General features: G+C 43.2%; 1 pseudogene; it reads right to left on the minus strand.

Annotated features, from left to right (window-relative positions):
• Positions 1-6,222: 6,222 nt before the first annotated feature.
• On the minus strand, positions 6,223-9,425 carry LOC125781234 (uncharacterized; annotated as a pseudogene).
• Positions 9,426-10,399: the final 974 nt, after the last annotated feature.

A 10,399-nucleotide genomic window follows, 5' to 3' on the forward strand; every position in this document is an offset into this window, starting at 1 on the left:
ATTGCATTACATTTAGACCTTGCAGTGCTGAGATCATAGGGGTGTATAATTTCACAGGCTTAAAAATAATGCTGCCAAAATTATACTGTCCCATTTGAAATCCTCCGTTGAAGATATAATAAAATGCATCACAGGACAAACTCTACACACCATGACATGGAAGCAACATAAATTGCATGACATTTAGACTTTGCAGTGCTGAGATAATAGAGGGAGTATAATTTCGACAGGTTTAAAAATAATGCTGCCAAAATTATATTACCCCCGGTTGAAGTCCCCTGTTAAAGATATAGTACAATGCATCACAGGACAAACTCTACACACCATGACATGGATGAAACATAAATTGCATGACATTCAGACCTTGCAGTGCTGAGATCATAGAGGGACTATAATTTCGACAGGTTTAGAAATAATGCTGCCAAAATTATAGTACCCCCAGTTGAAGCCCCCTGTTAAAGATATAGTAAAATGCATCACAGGTCAAACTCTACACACCATGACATGGATGAAACATAAATTGCATGACATTGAGACCTTGCAGTGCTGAGATCATAGGGGGAGTATAATTTCGGCAGGCTTAAAAATAATGCTTCCAAAATTATACTCTCCCCAGTTGAAGCCCCCTGTTAAAGATAGAGTAAAACGCATCACAGCACATACTCCACACACCTTGACATGTATGAAACATAAATTGCATTACATTTAGACCTTGCAGTGCTAAGATCATAGGGGTGTATAATTTCGTCAGGCTTCAAAATACTGCTTTCAAAATCATACTCCACCTATTTGAAGCCCCCCGGTTGAAGATATAGTAAAATGCATCACAGCACATACTCTACACACCATGACATGTATGTAAAATAAATTGCATTACATTTAGACCTTGCAGTGCTGAGATCATAGAGGGAGTATAATTTTGGCAGACCTAAAAATAATGCTGTCAAAATTATACTCCCCCCAGTTGAATCCCCCTGTTAAAGATAGAGTAAAACGCATCATAGCACATACTCTACACACCTTGACATGTATGTAAAATAAATTGCATTACATTTAGACCTTGCAGTGCTGAGATCATAGAGGGAGTATAATTTCGGCAGACCTAAAAATAATGCTGTGAAAATTATACTCCCCCCATTAGAAGACCCTCTAATGAAGATATAGTAAAATTCATCATAGAAAATACTCTACACACCATGACATGTATGAAACAAAAATTGCATTACATTTAGACCTTGCAGTGCTGAGCTCAACAGGGGAGCATAATTTAAGCAGTCTTAAAAATAATGCAGATAAAATTTTACTACCCCTATTTGAAGCCCCCCTGTTAAAGATTGAGTAAAACGCATCACAGCACATACTCCACACACCTTGACATGTATGAAACATAAATTGCATTACATTTAGACCTTGCAGTGCTAAGATCATAGGGGTGTATAATTTCGTCAGGCTTCAAAATACTGCTTTCAAAATCATACTGCACCACATGTATGTATAATAAATTGCATTACATTTAGACCTTGCAGTGCTGAGATCATAGGGGTGTATAATTTCGACAGTCTTAAAAATAATGCTTCCAAAATTATACTCCCCCCAGTTGAAGCCCCCTGTTAAAGATAGAGTAAAACGCATCACAGCACATACTCTACACAACGTGGAGTTATGTGTCATAACTAAGTTTTGGGAGTGAGCCACGCCCTCATTCCTCCCACTTCCATCCCTATTTAAACAGTCACTTCCTCTCTACCTACTCATTGAACAAACCTCGCACCCACCTCCTCCCCATCTTCCTCCTTCTTTAATTTTATTCTCTTCTCATGTTTCTCTTCATGAGAGGGGGGGCTTCGGCTTCACGCTTTACAGCGAAGCTGCCCCGAACTCCATCCCAAATACTCTGAGTTCGCTCCCCCTCTTTCTTCTTCTCTGCCCAATCAAGGGCGTGGGTCAATACTAGCAAAATGTCATGTTTGTGAAATAAATTGCATAACACTCAGACCTTGCAGTGCTGAGATCATAGAGGGACTATAATTTCGACAGGTTTAAAAATAATGCTGCCAAAATTATAGTACCCCCAGTTGAAGCCCCCTGTTAAAGATATAGTAAAATGCATCACAGGTCAAACTCTACACACCATGACATGGATGAAACATAAATTGCATGACATTCAGACCTTGCAGTGCTGAGATCATAGGGGGAGTATAATTTCGGCAGGCTTAAAAATAATGCTTCCAAAATTATACTCCCCCCAGTTGAAGCCCCCTGTTAAAGATAGAGTAAAACGCATCACAGCACATACTCCACACACCTTGACATGTATGAAACATAAATTGCATTACATTTAGACCTTGCAGTGCTAAGATCATAGGGGTGTATAATTTCGTCAGGCTTCAAAATACTGCTTTTAAAATCATATTCCACCTATTTGAAGCCCCCCGGTTGAAGATATAGTAAAATGCATCACAGCACATAATCTACACACCATGACATGTATGTAAAATAAATTGCATTACATTTAGACCTTGCAGTGCTGAGATCATAGAGGGAGTATAATTTTGGCAGACCTAAAAATAATGCTGTCAAAATTATACTCCCCCCATTAGAAGACCCTTTAATGAAGATATAGTAAAATGCATCATAGAATATACTCTACACACCATGACATGTATGAAACAAAAATTGCATTACATTTAGACCTTGCAGTGCTGAGATTATAGAGGGAGTATAATTTCGGCAAACCTAAAAATAACGCTGCCAAAATTATAGTCCCCCCAGTTGAAGCCCCCTGTTAAAGATAGAGTAAAACGCATCATAGCACATACTCTACACACCTTGACATGTATGTAAAATAAATTGCATTACATTTAGACCTTGCAGTGCTGAGATCATAGAGGGAGTATAATTTCGGCAGACTTAAAAATAATGCTGTCAAAATTATACTCCCCCCATTAGAAGACCCTCTAATGAAGATATAGTAAAATTCATCATAGAAAATACTCTACACACCTTGACATGTATGAAACAAAAATTGCATTACATTTAGACCTTGCAGTGCTGAGATTATAGAGGGAGTATAATTCCGGCAAACCTAAAAATAACGCTGCCAAAATTATAGTCCCCCCAGTTGAAGCCCCCTGTTAAAGATAGAGTAAAACGCATCACAGCACATACTCCACACACCTTGACATGTATGAAACATAAATTGCATTACATTTAGACCTTGCAGTGCTAAGATCATAGGAGTGTATAATTTCGTCAGGCTTCAAAATACTGCTTTCAAAATCATACTGCACCTATTTGAAGCCCCTTGTTAAAGATAGAGTAAAACGCATCATAGCACATACTCTACACACCTTGACATGTATGAAACATAAATTGCATTACATTTAGACCTTGCAGTGCTGAGATCATAGGGGTGTATAATTTTGACAGGCTTAAAAATAATGCTGCCAAAATTATACTGTCCCATTTGAAATCCCCCGTTGAAGGTATAATAAAATGCATCACAGGACAAACTCTACACACCATGACATGGATGAAACATAAATTGCATGACATTCAGACCTTGCAGTGCTGAGATAATAGAGGGAGTATAATTTCGGCAGACCTAAAAATAATGCTGCCAAAATCATAGTCCCCCCAGTTGAGTCCCCTGTTAAAGATAGAGTAAAACGCATCACAGCACATACTCTACACACCATGTCATCTTTGTAAAATAAATTGCATAACACTCAGACCTTGCAGTGCTGAGATCATAGAGGGACTATAATTTCGACAGGTTTAAAAATAATGTTGCCAAAATTATAGTACCCCCAGTTGAAGCCCCCTGTTAAAGATATAGTAAAATGTATCACAGGTCAAACTCTACACACCATGACATGGATGAAACATAAATTGCATGACATTCAGACCTTGCAGTGCTGAGATCATAGGGGGAGTATAATTTCGGCAGGCTTAAAAATAATGCTTCCAAAATTATACTCCCCCCAGTTGAAGCCCCCTGTTAAAGATAGAGTAAAACGCATCACAGCACATACTCCACACACCTTGACATGTATGAAACATAAATTGAATTACATTTAGACCTTGCAGTGCTAAGATCATTGGGGTGTATAATTTCGTCAGGCTTCAAAATACTGCTTTCAAAATCATACTCCACCTATTTGAAGCCCCCCGGTTGAAGATATAGTAAAATGCATCACAGCACATACTCTACACACCATGACATGTATGTAAAATAAATTGCATTACATTTAGACCTTGCAGTGCTGAGATCATAGAGGGAGTATAATTTTGGCAGACCTAAAAATAATGCTGTCAAAATTATACTCCCCCCATTAGAAGACCCTCTAATGAAGATATAGTAAAACGCATCATAGCACATACTCTACACACCTTGACATGTATGAAACATAAATTGTATGACATTCAGACCTTACAGTGCTGAGATCATAGGAGTGTATAATTTCGTCAGGCTTAAAAATACTGCTTCCAAAATCATACTCCACCCATTTGAAGCCCCCCCCTGTTTGAAGTTATAGTAAAATGCATCACAGCAAATACTCTACACACCATGACATGTATGTAAAATAAATTGCATAACACTCAAACCTTGCAGTGCTGAGATCATAGGGGGACTATAATTTGGGCAGGCTTAAAATTAATGCTGCCAAAATTATAGGCCCCCCAGTTGAAGCCCCCTGTTAAAGATATAGTAAAATGCATCACAGGACAAACTCTACACACCATGACATGGATGAAACATAAATTGCATGACATTCAGAACTTGCAGTGCTGAGATCATAGGGGGAGTATAATTTCGGAAGTCTTAAAAATAATGCTGCCAAAATTATACTCCCCCCAGTTGAAGCCCCCCTGCTGAAGATAAAGCATCACAGCACATACTCTACACACCATGACATGTGTGTAAAATAAATGACATGACATTTAGACCGTGCAGTGCTGAGCTCAACAGGGGAGCATAATTTAAGCATAATTTAAGTCTTAAAAATAATGCAAATAAAATTTTACTACCCCTCTTTGAAGCCCCCCTGTTGAAGCTATAGTAAAATGCATCACAAGACATACTCTACACAAAATGACATGTATGAAACAAAAATTGCATTACATTGAGACCTTGCAGTGCTGAGATCAAAGAGGAAGTATAATTTCAGCATACCTAAAAATAATGCTTCCAAAATTATACTCCCCCTCGTTGAAGACCCCTGTTAAAGATAGAGTAAAACGCATCACAGCACATACTCCACACACCTTGACATGTATGTAAAATAAATTGCATTACATTTAGACCTTGCAGTGCTGAGATCATACAGGGAGTATAATTTCGGCAGACCTAAAAATAATGCTGCCAAAATTATACTCCCCCTATTTGAAGCCCCCCTGTTGAAGATATAGCAAAATGCATCACAAGACATACTCTACACACCATGACATGTTTGAAACAAAAATTGCATTACATTCAGACTTTGCAGTGCTGAGATCATAGGGGGAGTATAATTTCGGCAGGCTTAAAAATAATGCTGCCAAAATTATACTGTCCCATTTGAAGCCCCCTGTTGAAGATATAATAAAATGCATCACAGGACAAACTCTACACACCATGACATGGAAGCAACATAAATTGCATGACATTTAGACCTTGCAGTGCTGAGATAATAGAGGGAGTATAATTTCGGCAGACCTAAAAATAATGCTGCCAAAATTATACTCCCCCTATTTGAAGCCCCCCTGTGGAAGATATAGTAAAATGCATCACAAGACATACTCTACACACCATGACATGTATGAAACAAAAATTGCATTACATTTAGACCTTGAAGTGCTGAGATCATACAGGAAGTATAATTTTGGCAGACCTAAAAATAATGCTGCCAAAATTATACTCCCCCCATTAGAAGACCCCTGTTAAAGATAGAGTAAAATGCATCACAGGACAAACTCTACACACCATAACATGGATGAAACATAAATTGCATGAGATTCAGACATTGCAGTGCTGAGACCATAGTGGGAGTATAATTTCGGCAGGCTTAAAAGTAATGCTTCCAAAATTATACTCCCCCCCAGTTGAAGCCCCCTGTTAAAGATATGGTCTTGAATACATCTCTTGGATGCGCTGGGATACATCATCAGTGATGTTCCTGGGGGTCATTGGGGGTTTCGGGTCTTTCAACATCCTCACTCAGGTGACCCATCCGGGGTTGATTAATTCCCGGACTGTATCCCAGCAGCACCAATCCATGGGCTCGCCCTCTTTATCCAAAGCCAGCGTGTGGCTTTCTCTGCGGCTTCTGAAATGGAGCGTATGGCTCCCCGCTTAGCAGCTCCTGTCACTCCTAGCCCTGCCAGAGCTTTGCAGGTTGAGCGTCCAGCAAACCCACGGCATCCCACCTCAATAGGTTCACAGAAGGCACGCCAGCCCCGACTTCTGCACTCCATCACCAGGTCTAGGTATTTAGCCTGCTTTCTTGCATGTGCCTCCACCATGTCTTCTTCCCATGGCACAGTGAGCTCCCACAGGATCACCTGCTTGGTTGTATCTGAGTAGATGATCAGGTCTGGGCGCAATCTTGTCTGGGCGATGTGTTCAGGGACCTTAAGTTGTTTTCCCAGATCCACTCTAAGCTTCCAATCTGGTGCTGTTGACAGCAAGCCTGACTTGTGCTTTGGTTGCACATGGGGCTTTTCTCCAGCCCTCAGGAAAGCGATGTTGGTCTTCCTTGGGCAGTGTCTGCTGGACTGAATCGCTGAGGTGACGGCTTCTGCAACTGCCTTGAGCACCTGGTCATGGCGCCAACGGTAACGGCCATCGGCCAAAGCCTTGGGGCAGCTGCTGAGGAGGTGTTGAAGCGATCCTCTCCCAGCACACAGTGGGCAGGTAGGTGTTTCACTCTTACCCCAGGTGTACAGGTTTGCAGGGCTTGGCAGTGTGTCGTAGACAGCTTGAACCAGGAAACTGATGCGGCTGACATCAGGCCGCCTGAGGTCTGGCCATGAGATTTTACGCTGCTCGGTCTTCTCCCACCTAGTCCAGGCACCCTGCTGGCTGAGTCCCACCATCTTGCTGGCTCTAATCTCCTCTACACCAACACGCACTTCCTTTTGGAGGAGATGTTGTCGCTCCTTCCCTTTGGCACTGTCCACCTTGCAACCTGGGAAGTATCCCAGGCCTGCTTGCCCTCTTGCCACCGTCCCCACAAGGGCCTTCTGCCTGAGCCGTGACTCTGCTGCCTGTAGCTCTCTGGCCGCACTCCACTTCCTGCCTGTCCGGACTTCGATGCCAGCTGTTGCCACCTTGGGGTCCCTGGAGTCCCTGTACTGCATGACCTCCCTTGTCCGGGTCACCACAAATTCTTCTGAGAGGCCACTGAAGGGGAGCTGTAGGGTGTTTGTGGACCCATACAAGGCAGCACTGCTTAGGCTTCTCGGCAATCTGAGCCACCTTCGCAAGTAACTGCTGATCTTCTTTTCCAAAGCTTCCACAGTTGACAAGGAGACATCGTACAGCAGTAGCGGCCACAGCACTCTGGGTAGAATGGCATGTTGGTAGATCCAAGCCTTGAAACGACCTGGCAACCCAGATTTGTCGACCTTGGTGAGCCAGGCACCAAGATCTTCACAGGTCTTGTGGATGGCCGCTGTGTCCTTTAAGCTGCAGTCAAAGAGCTTTCCCAAGCTCTTGACTGGTGCTTCTGACAGGGTCGGAATTGTGGACTCTGCAATCTTGAAGCGGAACTTGTCCAAGACTTTTCCTTTCTTCAGAACCAGGGACCTTGACTTTGATGGCTTGAAGCTCATTCTTGCCCATAAGATAAGCTTCTCAAGACCTTGTAAGATCCACCTGCAGCCAGGGACTGATGATCTTGTAACCGTCAGGTCGTCCATGTAAGCTCTGATTGGTGGCTGCCGCACTCCAGACTTGGTCAGTGGCCCACGACACTCCTGCTCCGCAGATTTCATCACCATGTTCATGGCAAGTGCAAAAAGGGTAACTGAGATTGTGCAGCCTGTTATTATCCCCTTCTCTAGCCTGTGCCACTCGGATGTTATGGACCCAGAGGTAGCCCTCAACTGGAAATTGTTGTAATAATCCAGTATGAGGTTGCTGATTTGGGAACATGGTGTCTGCGGAGAGTCTCCTCAACCAGCTTGTGTGGTATGGACCCATAAGCGTTAACAAGGTCCAGCCACAGGACAACCAGGTCGCCCTTGCCTTCTTTTGCTTCTCTAAGGAGCTGTGTGATGACCCCTGTGTGTTCCATGCAGCCAGATGTTCCAGAGATTCCGCCTTTCTGTACAGAGGTGTCTATGTAATTGTTCTTTAAACAGAACATTGACAGTCGTCGTGACAGGATACTGAAAAATATCTTGCCTTCTGTACTTAGCAGTGAGATGGTCCGAAACTGGCCAAGTTCTTTAGAGTTCTCCTCCTTAGGGATCCACACACCCTCAGCCCATCTCCACTGATTGGCAACTCTTCCTCTACGCCAGACTACTCTCAGGATCTTCCATAACTGCTGAAGGAGTTTCGGACAGCGTTTGTAAACGCTGTATGGTACGCCACTGGGTCCAGGGGCTGAAGCTGATCTTGCTGCCTTTACAACTTCCTGGACCTCTCTCCAGCTGGGCTCTTTTATGTCAAACTCTATACTTGGTGCAGCTGGGCTAATCATTGGCATTAGCTGGGCTAAGCTGGGCTAATCATAAGCATTGTTGGGGCCAAGATCCTGGTCTCTTTCTGGGTCGCTCAAGGTGCGGTGAAGGAAGGCGTTCACATCCTCTGCAGAGCACTCCAGCTGGCCGCTGCGCTTGTCACCAAGTAGTTTCCTGGTGAAGCCGAAGGGGTTGGCAATAAAGGATATTTGCTTTTTGGCCCTCTCCTTTGCTCGTCTGCAATGCCACTCTGCTCTGCGGATTGTCAGGAGCTTCTTCATGATGATCTCTCGCAACTCTGCCAAGGGCTGCCATTCCTAATCGCTGGCCATCTTGTGCTGCTTCCTAAGGGATTTCAGCTCTTGGCGCAGCTGCTGGATCTTGGTGGCTCTGCGATTCTTGTTGTAGGGCATCCTGCTGTTCCCTGTCTCAATGAGGCCAAATCTCTCCGAAGCATAGCTCACAATGATGGTCGTCATTGTCTGCAACCATCTGTCAGTGTCACCCTTAGCTGTTGTTTGGACAATCTCACAACCATCGTCGTCGAATTGCTGCCACAGGCCCTTGCTGGTTGCTGGGGGCCATTTGATCCGCTTACGAACTACTCTGCATGGACTTTGGGGAGCCAGTGCGTGGAGGTGCTGAGCTCTGTGGGGTGAGTCCTGGCCCTGCTCCTCCTGCATCTCACCAGGCACTAGTCCTGTGCGTTGCACCTGTTTCCCTTTGTCCAAGCATTTCATCCTGGCCTGATGGATTCTGAGGCCCCGCGGATTCTTGCATGTTTTCCCGCAGATACATATTGCATTTATCGTTGTCTTGTCATTTACATGGGTCGTTATCTGAAGGTCCGTCCTGTTGGGGATCTCATCCTCCCCCCCTCTCGGGATCCCCTGGGGGTATGTCTCTGAGACATAGAGTAAAATGCATCATAGCACATACTCTACACACCTTGGCATGTATGGAACATAAATTGCATGACATTTAGACCTTGCAGTGCTGAGATCATAGGGGTGTATAATTTCATCAGGCTTAAAAATACTGCTTCCAAAATCATACTTCACCCATTTGAAGCCCCCCGGTTGAAGATATAGTTAAATGCATCACAGAACATACTCTACACACCATGACATGGATGAAACATAAATTGCATTACATTCAGACCTTGCAGTGCTGAGATCATAGGGGGAGTATAATTTAGTAAGGCTTAAAAATAATGCTGCCATTATTATACTCCCCCAGTTGAAGCCCCCAGCTAAAGATATAGTAAAATGCATCACAGGACAAACTCTACACACCATGACATGGATGAAACATAAATTGCATTACATTTAGACCTTGCAGTGCTGAGATCATAGAGGAAGTATAATTTCGGAAGACCTAAAAATAATGCTGCCAAAATTATACTCCCCCAGTTGAAGCCCCCTGTTAAAGATATAGTAAAATGCATCACAGAACATACTCTACACACCTTGAAATGTATGAAACATAAATTGTATGACATTCAGACCTTACAGTGCTGAGATCATGGGAGTATATAATTTCGTCAGGCTTAAAAATACTGCTTTCAAAATCATACTCCACCCATTTGAAGCCCCCCGGTTTAAGATATAGTAAAATGCATCACAGCACATTCTCTACACACCATGACATGGATGAAACATAAATTGCATGAGATTCAGACATTGCAGTGCTGAGATCATAGGGGGAGTATATAATCAGCAGGCGTAAA

This window comes from Astyanax mexicanus, chromosome 15, assembly GCF_023375975.1.
Source record: "Astyanax mexicanus isolate ESR-SI-001 chromosome 15, AstMex3_surface, whole genome shotgun sequence".
NCBI lineage: Eukaryota > Metazoa > Chordata > Actinopteri > Characiformes > Acestrorhamphidae > Astyanax > Astyanax mexicanus.